Genomic DNA, 17,239 nt, shown 5'->3' with positions numbered 1-17,239 from the left:
GCAGCAGGGGAAGGCGATAAAGATTGGGGCTCCATTGCTGAAGGAGAGGAGTAATCCTTTCCCTCAGTTCTGTTTTCTCAAGAAAAAGTGCCCCCAAAGCTGGTGCTTGCCCTATTATGGGAAACATATGTGTGTACACAAGTTATGCACATAAGATTACCCCAACAGAGCATGTGTGTGTACGTGATCAAGAACACTGGGGTTGGGGGAAGGGTTAACTCCCCTCCCCCAGGACCACAGTCATGATCAAAATCCTCCCCACAATTATTTGCTAAACTGTAAAGAGATAGGAGTTCTTTTCACATATTTCCATCAATTCATCTAGTTAGGCCATTAGAGAGTTGTTGCAAGGAGTACTTATATATGTGTGTAAACGGCTCTGAAAACATACAAAAAGCACTTCTTAATGATATTAGGATACATGATGATAATACAGTAATATTATCATCTTCAGTGCATAATGTTCCTTAGTGAGGCAAGGTCCCATTATGTAATCATTCCAAGTAGGGGTGTAAGAGACAGGAGTGTGTGTTCATGCAGTGACCTATCATATGTCTGGTGTGGTCTAAAAGTGTCTTCAAAGGATACATGAGGAATGGCATTACAATTTCCCACATCTGTAGTCTGAATAAAAAGACCATGTTGATTACAACCATCAATCAATTGGAAAATGGTGTATTTCACATTCTGTATCATATTAACAAGTTTTAGGAGTGGTGAACTAGACACTAAGAGCATTCTTCCAATCACTTGTGAGACATCCTTGATACGTTACCCCTTTTCTGGGGTCCAAATGAGGAACACAGAAACCTCTGATTTCTCTCATGTACCTCCTAGTCACCAAGACAGTTCCTAGAATAGGAAACCCAGCTGAGTAGCAACGTCAAGACACGATGCCCTGTGCAGAAAAGGAACCTCCCCTGTGATCAAAGGCAGTCCTCTCTTTCCCCAAAGGATTAATATGTTTCTAAACCCGTTAACTTTTAATTACTGCCTGAGCAAGCTGGCTGAGTGCCATCTACATCTCTATTAAAATTCAATTTATGCCCATCATAACTAATTCTGCCGCCCTAGCTTTCTCACCGGCAGCCTTCAATTTCCAGACAAGATGTCCAAAGCCTCGTCTCACTGCATTAAATCTCTGAAGGGGCAAAGCATCTGTGTGTGTGCGTGTGCGCGCATGTGCACGCACGCATGTGTGTACATGCGTGCTACAGGGCTGAACGAAATAGATGGCAGCAGGCTACCTCCTGAGGGAAAGAGGAAATGGACCAGGCTCTGAGAATGATTTGCATGCAACCCCTCGGCCTAATTAACTTCACAGAGATGATTGCCTCATTTGGATAGTCTGTTCTTATGTGTCACTTATTCTCAGTTTAGTTGCTCTATGGGCAGCTCTATAGGCATATAACAATTGTTATAAGCAAAAAGTAACTTGTAGAGGTCACGCATGCATCTATGAGCATCTTTAAATCACCCGTGTATGTTCATCTGGGAAACCTGGCCCAATGATGTTTCCCACATATGTGTACAATGGCTTACATTATGCGCAGGGCCCAGCTGATCTAAGAGCAGGGTGTGTGTGCTGGTTCTATGTGACTCTAGCCCATCTTCACTGCCAGCGAAGGTGGAGCTCCACAGCTACTAAAAACTGTGTCCTTGCTTTAGCAACGATTCTTCCATCATTCCCAATGTGAGAAGCGTCGCTAGAGAGATAATGCAATCCTTAGTAGCCATGGAGCCTCTCTGCCTTTACTAGCAGTGAAAATGGGCTGTCGAGTCAAATTGAACCTGTGCATACATCCCACTCTGGGATCAGTGGGCCGCTGCACAGAATATAAGCTAATATGTTTAAAGCTACATGTATATGTGTGACATCCAGATATTACAAGCTTGCTGTGGAAAATACTGATGTGACATGTTATATCCCAGAGAAATTGGAATGATCCTGGAGCTTTGGGGGCTGAGGATTTAAGCCAGAAATTTAGTGGTATGATAGAGTTATCATTCCCCACACTGTATTGCTACCCTATTATTTCTTTTGTCCTACTACTGTCTGCTCTGGAACAGGATTTGTAGAGTTTTTGAAACAGTATGAAAAACCCACACTTTCCTCAGGAGTAAAATTTAGAAATCTCACTGTCTATGTTCAGCTTTAAAAGGAGGAGGAGGAGGAGGAGGAGAAGAAGAAGAAGAAGAAGAGGAAAGAACCAAGTTTGCATGCAAGACATTGAAAGTAGCATGTCTACATAATTTGTCTCCGCCAGGCTGAATTACTTTATGGTAGCCTTACAAAAAGTACAGTATGAATTCTAATCTGACATTGCCAGTAACATAATATGGGAGAGGATAGAAAAGGCTGGAAGGATTTTTGGGCCCAGTCACCTTCCAGATAGTCTAAAAAAGGAGAGGAGAAAGGAACAGGAGAGAATAGCAATAGCAATAGCACTTACATTTATATACCGCTCTATAGCCGGAGCTCTCTAAGCGGTTTACAATGATTTTAGCATATTGCCCCCAACATTCTGGGTACTCATTTTACCAACCTCGGAAGGATGGAAGGCTGAGTCAACCTTGAGCCCCTGGTCAGGATCGAACTTGTAACCTTCTGGTTACAGGGCGGCAGTTTTACCTCTGCGCCACCAGGGGCTCACCAGGGAGAAGACAGGAACATAGGAAGCCGCCATATACTGAGTCAGACCATTGGTCTATCTAGCTCAGTATTGTCTACACAGACTGGCAGTGGCTTCTCCAGGATTGCAGGCAGGAATCTCTCTCAGCCCTATCTTGGAGAAGCCAGGGAAGGAACTTGGAACCTCCTGCTCTTTCCAGAGCAGCTCCATCCCCTGAGGGGAATGTCTTACAGTGCTCACACATGGACTTGGAATGGGAAGGAGGCCTCAAGCTTCTTCTCTGCTTTTGTCATCCTCTTATGCATTCTGGTAAAGGAAATGAGAGCCATGTGTTCCAAGTCCTGTCTGGTAGGAAGAAGCTGCTGTGTGAACTTCTTCCCCGGCCTCTTTCTTCGGGTTTTTCATGAGGCATGAGAAATGTATGGAGAGGAGACGATAAGCTTGTCTTTCTCAGGGCCCAAAATACTGTAGAAAAGGACATGACCTGCTCCACGGGCTGGCATATACCCATCACCCTCCACCTGACTCTTTCCACCACCCCAACCCATGGTAACAGAGACTGCCACTGTCATCTTTCCTGAGGTTATCTTGGTAAATAAAGTGCAGCCATCCCTTGCCAACCGCAGGGTTCCGTTCCTGGAAAACCTCGTGGTTGGCAAATTTGTGGTTGACAAGGCATTATAACCAATGGGAAACAGGGGGTTAAGGGAATCACAGCCACAAAAAGACTGGAAAAAACTGCCCTCTGACCCCTGAAAATCACCTGACCCCCGGAAATCGACCCGAACCCCCATAAATCACCCCCAAATCCCCAGAAATAACCCTGACACCCAGAAATGACCTCCTGACCCCCAAAATTCCCCCAGCACCCCCACCCCCCAATTTCCAAAAAATCTTGCCAAACTGTGGATACTCAGGTCGCAGTTGGTGAGACCTGCCACAATTTCCCAGTCGCAGATACTCAAATCCGCAATTGGGAAACCCACAGTTGGTGAGGGACAACTGTATTCATCCTTGAATCCCTCATTCTATCAAACCTGCACAGAAATAAATGGAAACAGAGTAGAAGAAAAGGCAGAGCATAATTAGTCCAGAATGCTGAAGGAGTCTCATTAAAGAAAGAGGGGGTCCTTAACGTCCCAAGTGTTGTGTGCCTTAATTTTGTCTAGCGGTGCAACACCCATTGGCAGAAAGGCAATATGGCAGTCCACTCTGATGCTTCAGAATTTTGAAGAAAGGATTTCTCTTGTATCCAAGGCTGAACTAGTATATGAATGAGGAATTCCATATAGTCCTTGGTAAGAGATAGCAGTCTTTATAGGGAGTAGTGTGTTAACTGGCAAATATTTAGAAAGCTACACAAGAGTTGTAAAGGTGCCAATCAAGAAAGCAATTTTTCAAATTGGGCCCTCGAGCATGGTCTAAAGGAACACTATACAGCCACCTTGGTGGTGTTAAGCAGGTCTTGGAGTGGCCAGTGCTTGCATAGGAGAACCCTGTATGCCACTTTTGGGTTAGGGTTGCCAACTAGGGACTTTTATATATGACATGCTATTTTGGGGACCAAATGACCTTTCTTTTTACGTTAGGAGGAACAGAGACTATTTTGAGGACCAAACAACTTTTTGTGTGTGTGTTGTTGTGCTTAAAGCTCTGGGGAGCAGCTGGAACATTTTGTTGGCTCAGCACACTTTGCTCTCATGAGCAGCTTCTCTTCCTCTGCCTCCTTCCCCTTCCGACTGACCAGCCATCCAATGGGAGGGAGGGTCAGAGTGGAGGTTCGGCTTCAGTGGCAGGTTGCAGAACCACGTGATGCAGGAGCACGGAGAGGTGGGTCCGGAGGTGCAGCTTGCTTCCTTCAGTTAGCTAACTAACTTTACTCTGATAGCAGTTAGCTAGCTTTACTCAGCTCCCCCTGCTGAGTAAAAAGGCACCTTTTAAAGTGGCGAAACTCTTCTATCTATCACGGGGAGAGCAACTGGCTCTATCCTACCCTAGCACAGCATTCTTTCAATGGCTGATGTTGGTGTACTTGAGTTTCCTTTTAGACTGTGAGCCCTTTGGGGACAGGGGAACATCTTATTATTCATTTTTCGTTGAAAACCACAGTGAAACTGTGTGTTGAAAAGGCCTATATAAATGTTTGTAGCTGTAGAGAACAGCAAGCGAGTGGAAGACTGTGCATGCAAAGAGGCTGGCTTGGTAACTAGCTGGCTACCCTGCCTCGAGCCAAGAGGTGAAGCTGCTGACCAGGCTGGGGAGAGTAGGCTGGGTGACCCACGGGGAGGAGGACAGAGGACTCTGTGTGTGTGTGGTAAACCTAACCAAGAGCTGAATTTATGGTTAAGAAGCAGGGGCCTGGATAACTCTGCATCTACACAGCAGACTGAGCAGACACACAGCTCATCTGGTCATCAGCTTCACAGTCATGAGCCTTATTTATTCTAAAATTATCCAGTTTATATCAAAATATGCATATATATGCAATTTTTATGCATTTTTTATTGTGAAAAGACTCCTCTATTCCACTTTTTTGTGATGGATATCGACTTTTTTCACCATCTGGACCTGGCAATCCTATCTGGGGATACGACTGTAGCTCTGTGGAGGAGCATCAGCATTGTATGCGGAAGTCCCATGTTCAATCCCTGACATCTCCAAGCTCCAAGTAGGAGCTGTTCTTAGATCATCAAGAAAGGTGCCCAAGCAATCTGATCAAATTGTGGCTTAACTTCTGCAAATGTATGGGGGTCACTCCAACATCTATCCAATCCTCAGTTCCATAGGGGCTTAGTCTGCCTAATGCAGTCTGCCACTTTCTAACCCATAAAGGCAATCAAAGAAAGCAGCAAAACTAACTTTAGCTAAGATGATGGCCAAACCTACCACTCCAGGTTATTTGTGTGTACTCAAATCTATGATGATGTCATTTGGTATGATTGCCAGGGGCGTATCTAGGGTAGGGCAGGCAGGGCACATGCCCTGGGCGCCACTTGAAGGGGGTGCAAATTCTTAAAATTAAATTTTTTTAAAAAACAAAATGGCCACCAAAAACAAAATGGCCACTGCACATGCTCAGATGGCCTCTGTGAGGCCCTAGGCCATGCCAGGCCTTGCAGAGCCCATTTGAGCATGTGTAGTGGCCATTTTGTTTTCAGCAGCCATTTAAAAAAACCAATTATTTTTTAAAATGGCCACAGCACATGCTCAAATGGTCCCTGCAAGGCCCTAGAGGCCAGCAGTAGGAGGGGTAACCTTTGCAGATGCTCCCCCTCCCACGGCCTATAGGAAGCACCCCAAAGGGCCTACAGGTTAAAAAAAAATTAATTTAATATAATATAAGTCACTGTACACATATTCAGTTTGGCACTATGTACAGAGAATCAGGGCTTGTGAATACTGAGCTGAAGCTTATGAGTTAGGATTGTATTCATTTGCTCTTACTTTGCTTCTTATGATAAGTGAGTTAAAAGTGGTGTCTTAAATCATATGGCTATTAATGGTGAGTTTGACTTTGAATCAGTGTGAAATCCTTAGTATTAAGGCCCACTGGGAGTTTCTTGCTCTCTTTCTCTCTTTTAACTGTCTTTCTGAAATACTAGAATATATTCCAAGCAGTGACACAGTTTACTCTGCATATCCTTTAATTATTTTCAGAGTATCTGGGAAAAGTCAAATTCTCCATTTATTTTTGAAACTTATGTAATAGTGATGCTACAATGCACAGTAGAGAATTAGATAGGCACTTCTGTTTAGTTTTCCAAGTACACCTCCACATAGTATTTGAGTATTTCATGAGCCCCAGAATACTGAAATTTGTAGTTTTCCAGCATTTTTTGGTCTGGCTACGTCCACTGCTAAATAGTTTTTGAAATTTTAAAAGATTAATGAGCTTGACTTATATTTTTCAGCTGATATTATAGTAAAGTTATCTGAAAGATGGGTGCCAGATGCTTGGACAGGGGGTGCAATTTCAGCGCTTGCTGAAGAGCCCCTGGTGGCGCAGTGGTAAAACTGCCGCCCTGTAACCAGAAGGTTACAAGTTCGATCCTGACCAAGGGCTCAAGGTTGACTCAGCCTTCCATCCTTCCGAGGTCGGTAAAATGAGTACCCAGAATGTTGGGGGCAATATGCTAAATCATTGTAAACCGCTTAGAGAGCTCCGGCTATAGAGCGGTATATAAATGTAAGTGCTATTGCTATTGCTATTGCTATTGCCCTAGGCGCTATTTTCCCTAGATACGCCTCTGAGGATTGCTTAAAAGATTTTGATCCTAACAATAACAAAAAAATGCACTGTGTCCCTACAGTGTTTGGATCTTTTATATTACACATCTGCTGCCTTTCAAACAGACTCCCCCCTGTGTGTTAAAAATGCTGTAATAACACCTGCAGAGCATTTACTATTTAACATTAAGACCAGATTTTTTCATTTGTGGTGGCACCTGGTTGTCTTCTGCCACCACAAATGAGAAAAACAAATGAAACAAAAACAAGAGTCTCCTCCCCTCCAACTGCAAACCATCCACTCTGATGTGTTATCACTATGTAGGCTAAATGCACAAAGGCAAAATGGGGTGAAGCCTGGAGAGACTCTAGCTCATTGTAGCACACAGAGGTCATGCACATGATCTCTGGCCACTGTTCGGAAGGGCTGCGGGGATGGCAGGAGCTCACCTGCCTTCCCCGGCAGACAAGCATTGGCTGCTGTCTGTCCCTTTGCTGTGCCACGTGCCCACATAAGCCGTGGAGCAGCCAAGGCCAGAGGTGGGAGCAGGAGAGCCCCCTCCTCCACCCCAGAATGCCTCGTTCCATGAGCACAGCAGCTGCTCTTATTGGAGCAGTCGCCATGCTCAGCGCGGCCTGCTCCTTCCCACCAGCTCGCTGCCGGAAATGGCAGTGGGCTGGGGTGGGGGGAACCTTTTAACCTGGTGGCGACCCTCCGCCGAAGTTAAATTAACTGCAGGTTAGCAGGGGCAGAGGCGCCAGGATGGGGAGTGATCCCGGTGCTCCCCGATCCTGGGCTGCCCTAGCCTGGGTTGGGCTCCTCATGTGAACATGCTTATAATGTTCCTTGCGCTTATAGATAATTTTTGAGCGTTGGGATAGTGCAGAATAAGACATGAAAGCTTTAGCAGCAAGGAGAGGATTTGTTTAGTTTAGAGGCAGGTTAGGCTGATTCAAGAATATGAGACGAATTCGGCTGGATCAAATCAAGGTCTATCTAGTTTGACACTCTGTTTCCCACCAGGTGCCTCCTTCTCCAGCCCCTTGTGTCCCACTAGCTGCTTAGAGAAGGCAGGAAAGGGGAAGGGCATGCAACCTGCCTCCTGGCCCCAAGTGTTGCAAGGTCTGTGGTGGGATGATCCAGTGTGTGTTGCTGCTCCCACTGGCCTCCCACCTGCTGCTGACTGGCCAGAAGCAGCCAGTGAGAACAGTGCTGGGGGGGTGGCAAGAGGTATCTTTAAAATTACCGACGATCCCGCCAGCACTTGCGAGCTGCGGGGAGCAGCTGCACCCCACCCAGCATCCCGGGCAGCGGCTGCCCCAGCTACAGAACTCACCTGGCCGCTGCGCGGTGGCCTTTTGCATGTTCAGCAAGGACCTGCTGACCATGCTAATGCCCACTTCACATGCACAGAGGCCAGGTGTTCTACTCTGATGAGGCCATAGCTCAGAGCATCTGCTTGGCATGCAGAAAATCCCAGGCTGAATCCCAGATAGGGCTGGGAAAGGCTCCTGCCTGAAACTTTGGAGAACCTGTGACAATCAGTGTAGAGACAATACTAGCAGCTAGATACACCAATGGTCTGACTCAGTATAAGGCAGCTTCCTATGCTTGTGGTACCTGTTCTACTCTGTAGCATATATTCTAGTTGAGCTTCTATTATTGAATAACTTTCATGAGTTCTGGAGAGATTTGTCCTCCTTACTTTTCTTTTCCGCTCCCTTTTTACCAATCCCCTCATTTCTGAGAGGTTTCCTGTTTCTAAGTCAAATCTATCTATCTATCTATCTATCTATTGTTAAATTTATATACCGCCTTTCATTAAAAACAATCCCAAGGCGGTTTACAAAAGTTAAAAAACATAATATGAAAACAAATATGAAATAAGAAAATATGAAAACAAATCTGATTTAAAATATATAATATATAAACACACAAAAAATTACATGGATAAAAACACACAGAAGCAGCAATAAAACAATCATGTAAAGGCCTGGATAAAAAGCCAAGATTTAACAAGCTTTCTAAAAACTGTGATGGAGTCAGCCACTGGGAGAGCATTCCAAAGTCTGGGGGCAGCAACAGAGAAGGCCCTGTCCCGTGTGCATGACAACTGAGCCTCCCTCATTGTTGGCACCCGGAGCAGAGCCCCCTCAGATGATCTTGTCAAGCGGGCAGCAACCCTTGGGAGCAGGCGGTCCCTCAGGTATCTCTATATTGGACTTGCTTGGTAATTTTCTGCTTACTGAAGGTTGAATCTGATAGCACTATGGTCACTATTCCCTATCTGTTTTAGATTAGGTTTGAGTTGCCTGACCTCTGGTTGGTTCCATGATGAATTGCTCTATGGCACAGTCATGGAGGGTATCTAGAAGGGTGGTCTCTTTGTCATGGACCAAACCTGCATTTACTCATTCTATGGGTAAACTGAAGCCACCCATTGCAACACTTTCTCCCATGGATGTCTCCTTGATTTATTTCTCCAACTCAAGCTGGTTACAGTTGACCAGGCCATCTGAGTGTTTTGCTCTGCTGCTTTCTGCCCACATGGAAAGCTAGGAAAAGGACTACAGCAACATTTTGTGCTAATGAAGGGCAAATTCCACCCACCAGCCTTATTCACCATGGAAGCAAATTTATTTGCCACATGTTTGAGGAATACTTAGCATGAGTGGCTGACACAATGCACAGCATTACATATCTGTAGCGGCACTGTGGGGCTGCTGTGCCCTTCAAAGGCAGCACTGGGGCTGCACAAATCTGGGTAAATTTGTAGAAGTAGTGCTTGAGTAGCCACCCATTTTGCACTGCTCCATCGCTGACTTTGAAGGGCTCAGCTGCCCCATAGTGCAGCATTACAGACACATAATGCTGCGCATCATGTCAGTCAGTGGGAAGTCCAAGGCTTAACTATTTTGTGCAGCAGTCTGGTATCTTCCAAAAATAAGTACAAGTGTAACTATAAGTAAGTATAATTTGGCCACCAACAGATCAGGATGGGGTGCCGTGACTGCACCGGGAATGCCAAAGAGATGGTGAAGGATAGGGCAAGGAATGATTGGAATAAAGGTGTGGCAGTCTTTGTAACACGGTTTTTATATTGTTTGGCATTTCAGTGTTTAGTATATAGTACCTAAAAGGAAAATTGAAACTAATCCCAGTGCATTAAGCTTAATCCAGGCACCCACAAATTCAGCCACAAGCCACAAGGGACAAATGCCTTACTCATTTGATGAGAAATAATCAAGCAGTTTACAACCATTCCTGAGCTTGCATGTGTGCTGTGGTTTGGAAGAGGTAGGAAGCAAAAGGAGACTCTTATCTTCTCCATAGTGCAATGCAAATGAGGCCTCACCAATCTCTCAAACCCTGTGTCAGAGGTCTTGTGGGGTGGGGTGGGAGAGGTATTGTGGCTGCACAAATAAACACTGGCTAGTAAGCCAATCAGATACCATATTTACCTGAACAGAAGATAACTGAATTTAAGACAATCCCCATTAAAAACACAGCTTAAATACAGGTTATACCCATATTTACCGAAAAGGAAGCGGACTCTAATTTAAGTTGACCCCCAGATTTCTAATATCAAAGAAGTTGGAGGAGGGAAACTAGTCTTGGATTCAGGCAAATAGAGTATTTGTATACTCCTGGCTTGGTATTAATGAAAACAACCAGTAATTTATATCAAGAGTCTGAGGGCAGTTCATTGACTGAGTGTCTTGGCAAAACAGCCTGGCTTTCCTGCTCCACTTTGAAGGGGTTTTGTTTGACAGAGGCACTCAGATATCCAGCTCAATTAAGACATAGCCGTCTGATGCTGCCTTTAGAAAGGAAGGTTTTCCTTTGCTTCTCCAAGGGGAGACTTGAAGCTGCTGTCCACAGCGTGTGGTGTGGGCCTGGCAACCAATGAAGTCCCTTTCAGTAGCTGTCAGTGAGGGGACTGCACACTTGGTGACATTGCCTTCTTTCCTGGGGTCCTAGAATGAAGAGGCGTTGCCATGACAGCCAGATGCCTTCAAGTTTGATGCCTTTAAACGGGGAAATAGCTTGGCTTGGGCTGAATTATTGATTAAAATGGGATGACACACATAGGCACACACACATACAGAGATGTGCGGAGAAGTGCTTGGCTTGATTTAAAGACAAGCCTCCAGTGGCCATGACTCCATGACACTGGCTTTCTTTTCAAATTACTGGCAGGGCCCAAGTGAAAGAGAAAGATACGGAGGAAAAGTTTTTGACGGGTCTCTAAGGTAGAGTGGTAAGGAGACTGCTGCAAGCCAGGAAGGAGAATTACCAGCAGAGAAATGATAGCAATCAGAATGGAGGGTAATTAACAAGCTATCTGAAGAGGGAGAAACTCTACAAAGCACCATGTCCTAGAACAGTATTGTGGAAAAGCGCCTTTTATGTTCAGTGTGCCCAGACAAAACAGTAGCAAATTAACAGAAACAGACACATTGCACAGAAATTAATAACCTGTGCAATCCAGCCTGCCAATTGTGCTTGTGTGTCTGGTATCTTGTGATGTATATTTTACAAAGGCATAAAATGATGTCTCATGGAAGTCATAGGACTAGGAAAGAAACTCAGCTCTCCCCTGGTTAACGAAGTTAATTTTAGCTCTTCTACTTGTAAAAGTAAAACAAAAACATTAGCAGCCTAGAGATACAGATACTGGAAGGAATGAAGTCACATTTTTAAAAGGTCTAGAGTTAGTGTCCTGTCATGCTTCCTCTACGCACTCCACTTATGCTGTAGATGGCTGCTGCACAATGGCTGCTTTATACTGGACAAAAGGCAGTAACAATTGCACAGGTGGCAATTACTAAAGGTGAATTTAGACAACTGATTCAACATCATGTGGGGAAAGCTCTCCTACCCAGCTCCTGCCTCACACACAATCAGTCTCTCCTCCTCTTACCTAATTGTTTGCAGGGGTGGGGACACCATTGGGCGAACGGGTTCAAAGAATCCAGGCCACCGCCCCTCAGGGGCCGCGCCTCGCGGCCCTAGACACACACCCCGCATCTGAAATCAGACGTGGGGGGTGATTTTGCTCCCAAATGTGGCTGTGCGGCCCCGTTTGGGAGTGAAATACATCCGCGCTGCATTGGCAGTGCAGCCGGAGTCATCCGAGCCACTCCTGGCCACACTGCCAATGCAGAGCAGGCGGATTTTGCTCCGAATGGGGCTGCACGATCCCGTTTGGAGGTTAGATCGGCCTGCACTGTATCGGCAGCGCAGCCAGAGAGGCTCACACTGCCTTTAAAAGGCAGGGAGAGTCGCTCCAGCCCATGCTGCCAATGCTGATCTTACTCTCAAACGGGGCTGTGTGGCCCTGTTTGGGAGCTAAATCATGCCCCTGCGTCTGACGTCAGGTGTGGGGGTGTGGCTAAATGCTCCCTGCATCTGATGTCAGATGCAGGGGACAGGGCTAGAGGAGCCACTGTGGTGGCCAAACTGGGGCCACCTCTGGCCTCTCTCCGCCCCTGGTTGTTTGCTCACACATGATCAGAAATCAGGAGACCACACAGCTCCCTAAGTTGGATAGGACACTTGTCTTATCCAGATTTGTCGTCAGAACCAGCCTAATGGCTGAAATACAGAGCAAGAAAAGCACCGGAGCAGTGAGAGAAGCAGGCTAACAGCACTTCCCAACTAATGACACCAGTGCTGCAGAACAGGGGCAATCCTGGAAGATCTCCCCTTCTTCAGGGACACACAGCAGGGTTTACCGTAGGTTTACTGGGAGGCTTTACCACAAACTCAAAGTTGTCCCAAAAAATCGACACAAATCATCATTTTTTTTACCCTTGATATAAATCGGGCTACACTCCAACATGCAGTGAAAAACCCAAATTGTGTGTGAACTGCTCCCCAATAACTCACAGGGACTTTGGTGTAAATCTGGCTAATATGTGAACATACCTCCTCCATATCGGAGATGATGCGAGTTAAAGGGCTTTAAAAGCCCCTTGTGAAAAACTTCCATGAAACTCAAACTTATATTCCTGAGGCTGTGCACCTGGGGAAGGGGAGGGTGTCAAAAATTATCGCTTCTCCACTGCATCAGTGCAGTTTGTTAAAAAATTCTATTAGGCTGCTCTTTTACTGCACAATGCATCCCTGATCTGTGTCAGTCAGTAACCTTACCAACTGGTTGGTACACACAACTTTCCCATCTTCTCTCACTGAAAACCTGATGTATGGCTTAACCATAAGAAGACTGATGTGATCAATTTATATAAATATTTGAACATGAGAAAGCCGCAGCTTCATAGCATGCTATTCAATCTTGCCATCAGAGGGCTAACAAGTTCCAGTATCTGGGAGAAGTAATTGGACAAGCTTAAAATAAGTGCATTTCCTAGCAGTGACAGTAATTAAAACACAAGAATTGCTCACCAGAGGAGGTGGGGAGGGCTCCTGATCACTTTAAGTCTGTAAATCAAGACTGGATGTCTTCCTAATTGGGATGGTTTAATCCAGCTAGGGCGAATCTCAGGACCAAACTATGCATTACATTAAACACGCAGTTTGATCTTGTGTTTGCCTTTTATTTTTATTGTTAAATAGTAACTGCAGGAGATGCAATCAGGATTAGAATGCATCCAATGAAAACTGTCCCCCTCACCAAAGTTGCCCCAGAGGAGAAGTTGCTACCAATAGGGGGTGGCCAATTTTCATTAAGACTGTGGCATGAAACAAGTGTTAAAATCCTGCCTCCGCTCATGCTGCGGTCTACATCCTGATCAGACACTCTTTTTGACAGACAGCTATTTATAAAGAAAAACGCAAGGGCAATCTAGACATTTAACACAACATGTAGTTGGCTGCCACACTTGCAACTTACAGAATATTGTGCCAGTAAGGATCTTTTGTGCGCCCTCTTGATTTTCAGGAAAATGAAGCTATGAAATCCCTCAGTGGCTAAGCAAGACTACTGTCTGTAGGAAACACATTTTACACAAATGGACACTTAGCAGCTTGCAAGCCCTGGTGGATATGTGTGGCTCTTAAGAAATGCTATGAGAGGTGCACTCCCCATGATGTACTGAGTCTGAATGCTTTGTCCCTGATGTTTACCTGGGGAAACATCTCCCTTCATCCCTGAACAGTTTGTTCTCCAAACAGAGGTGAGGTAGGGGCAGGAGGGGACCAAAGGGGGAAAACAAACAAAAAGGAGGTGTCTGTGTTGTGGGATTAATCAAAATTCACAGTGTACTTGTGGTGAACTCTTATGTTCTTCTCGGACCCATCCTCAATAAGGGGAGGCTCAAATTCCACTTTAGGAGCACACTGTTCCTGCAAAGAAGGCTGACACCAGGAAGTTTTTCACATGGGGCTTTTAAAGCCCTTTAACTCGCATCTCCTCCGGAATGGAGGGAGTGCACTCACAGATTTACCCTGAAGTCCATGTGGGTTATTGAAGAGCAGTACACACACAATTCAGGTTTTTCACTGCATGTTAGAGTACAGCCCGATTTACATCCGGGGTAAAAAAAGTCCACTATTTGTGTCTTTTTTTGGGACCACTTTCACAGTAAAGCCTCCCTGTAAACCCATGGTAAAGTCTGCTGTGTGTAAAAGTCCCAGCTGAAGACTAGTTTGGAGTAACTAACCAGATTCAAACACATCTTCTACATTCCTTAGAACTGTCCAGCTTGAGAACTCCTGACACAGCACAGCCAGAATCTCAAGGTCTAGTTCAAGACAAACTATAGCTTAAATGCTGGCTTCTATGGACAGTTGCATATAATAGTATAATTAATGTGTGTTAGTACGTAGGGAAGAGTTTTGAAAGCACCCCATCAGAACCTCTTAAACCAGACTGAAGGCACTTCTAAATATATGAATTTATTAAAAGCAAGATATGCACACAGGAAGGGAATTGGGAAACTAGGAAAGAGTAAAGGGAAATGCACAGGAATTAAGAAAGAAAATACAAGCAGCAACTGATTAGCTTGCCATAGTTATCTTGTTTCAGCAACTGAAGCAGAGTTCTGAGCATTCTGACTACCAGAGCATAAATCCAACAGCATCTGCTATAGATGTTCTTTTGGTAACTAGTGACAACTTTCTTAAGCTGGGGCTGAAAGATGGGATATTTCTTACTTTTCCCAAAGATGGACAAGTCCTGGTCCAATGAGAGGGCTTTCTCCATCTCTGATGTAATCTAGGCCACTGGCCAATGTGAATTTAAGGTTTCCCTCCAAACTTAAGGTTCTTCCTCCTAATTGGTTTTGGACTTGCAGGTCTAAAGGTGGTATGGACCAGACTGGTTATCCTTTGTGAAAAAGGAATGAAAATTGTACTGGGATTTCTAAATCTACCTGGTGACAAAAGGATAAGGAGTGGGCCTATTCAGATAACTCTGTGGGAAGTTGAAATCCCAGACACTCTAGGTGGAGCTCTGGAGCTAATTTTGAAATCTGAGTTTTGTCACAGTACTGTACAGTTTTTCATGTTACACAGAACTCTTCTTCAGGCTGCATGTTAACAACCCCCCCACCATTAAAAGCAGAGGAAAACATATTTCTAAGGGCATAGTATTAAGTTCTGTCTGTAGTTTTTCTCAGTCTTAAAAGAGAAAAGGAGGTAGAAGTCTGCAATCTAATGTGACTAGGCCTATGTCTTTGTGCAAAATATCTTAGGTTACACAAGCCACATTTGGATAGAGAGACAATGAGGCTATTCACACGAGCAGCCCAACCCAGCCTACGGTATCCCAGCCTGGGATGGGCTGCTCGTGTGGAGCACTGCAATTGCTCCTGATCCTGATGCTTCTGTCCCCACTAGCCCAACTTTCTGACCCAGCTGTTAAGTGAGGTTAAGCCAACCTCAGGTTCACTTAACCTCGGCAGGCAATCATGTGAACAATTGCTGCTGGGTCAAAAGGCTTTGTCCCAGCCTGCTACCATTTCTGGCAGTGAGCTGGGAGAAAGGAGCTGCCACGTTTGTGGTGCAGGGCACTCTGGGATGCGGGAAGGGGAAGTCCTCCAGCTCCCAGCTCTTGCCACTGCTGCACTGCCACTCATGTGGGCACGTGGCACGGGAAAGGCAAGGGCTGCCGTAGCTCATCTGTTGGGAAGGCAGGCAATCTCCAGCCTTCCCAGTAGCATTCCAGAGTGGTGGCCAGGAGATTGTGTGCACAACCTCAGTGAAGGATAAAACCTTGAAAGTAACAAACACACAAACACCCAACAGTCATCCAACAGTGAAGTATTTCTGAAAGTACTCTCCCTCCCTTCACAGCTGAAGCCTTGATATTATGACCCACACATGTTTGAAGAACTGAAGTCCATAGACTGTAACCAAATGGAGCTTAAAATCAGGTTCTGCTTGCAGTCCACAGTTGGAAGGTTCGGGGCCTGCTTATAATCTAAACAGTTGGCTTCCATCTTGGAGAGAGGCAAGGTTTTAGGGCCCTTGTTTTCAGATGAGTAAATGTTTATGCACCAGATGTTTTATGTACCAGAGACATAAGAAATCAGCTGTGGTAGACCAGGCCATCTAACAAATATTTTATCACAATGGCCAGAACTATGAAAGAAAAGTTGTTCCAAGGTAGTATGGAATAGTCAGCAATGTGGAAAGAAGGGTGCTTGTTGGGCAATTGGTGCATGGTAGCATGGGAAACTGCATGCAGCTTTGGGTGGAGCAGTTTTAATTGGGCTAAATAAGGCACACAAGTAGCTTGCACCAGGAATTTCATCCATTTTAGCTTGCAGAATTGATGAGCTATCCCCTGGTTACAAAAATGGACAGATTAACCTAGTGTTCTTCACCGCAAGGACCAGGAGCCAGTGGTGGCTCCCATGAACCCTAAGCGTGGCTCTCTGACTAATTGTTTATTAGGCCCGTGTGAAGCTTTGGCCAAAGTCGAGTACATCACAAAATCCCCTTGGCATAGCAAGGAGGTGGATGTTTCCACCAGGCAGTGCTGCTGCGCTTTCCCCAGCATCAGTGGGCCTCTTTCAGGGCCCTCTTTCTTGAGTCCTGGCATCATCTTGGAAGGTTCACACGGAGCACAGGGAAGTGTAGTGCTTCCCAGGACTTTTCCCAGAGAGCTCTATGGGTAAAGAAGGATTCACTTCCCAGCGCTCTGTGAGGACCTTCCAAGATGGCACAGGGGCTGGGCAGGACTCTGTTTAGCATTTTAGAGTCCCCCGCCCCTGTGGTGGGAAGAGTGCAGCACTGCATAGAGGCCAGTGTAGTGGGAAATGGCTCCCACATTGAAGTTTTTTGTTTTTTCTTTGCCAAAGTGAAATACCCTTGAAAAATAGCTTGAAAAATAGTGAAAATCATTGGCATCACTGTTTACCCTGGATGTGGTTTCCACTCTCCAGATTTCCTTGCTTTTCCAGAGAGCAAA

The 17,239-nt window shown here is 45.4% G+C and overlaps 1 protein-coding gene across 6 annotated transcripts in view; it reads right to left on the bottom strand.

The window, feature by feature from the left end:
• The window catches only part of SDK2 (sidekick cell adhesion molecule 2), a 446,383-nt gene that overhangs the window by 185,251 nt on the left and 243,893 nt on the right, over positions 1-17,239 (bottom strand). The window lies entirely within an intron of this gene.

Source organism: Hemicordylus capensis, chromosome 2 (genome assembly GCF_027244095.1).
Source record: "Hemicordylus capensis ecotype Gifberg chromosome 2, rHemCap1.1.pri, whole genome shotgun sequence".
NCBI lineage: Eukaryota > Metazoa > Chordata > Lepidosauria > Squamata > Cordylidae > Hemicordylus > Hemicordylus capensis.
Note: the sequence above shows the minus strand (reverse complement) of the source record. Positions and strands in the feature narration are given on the sequence as shown.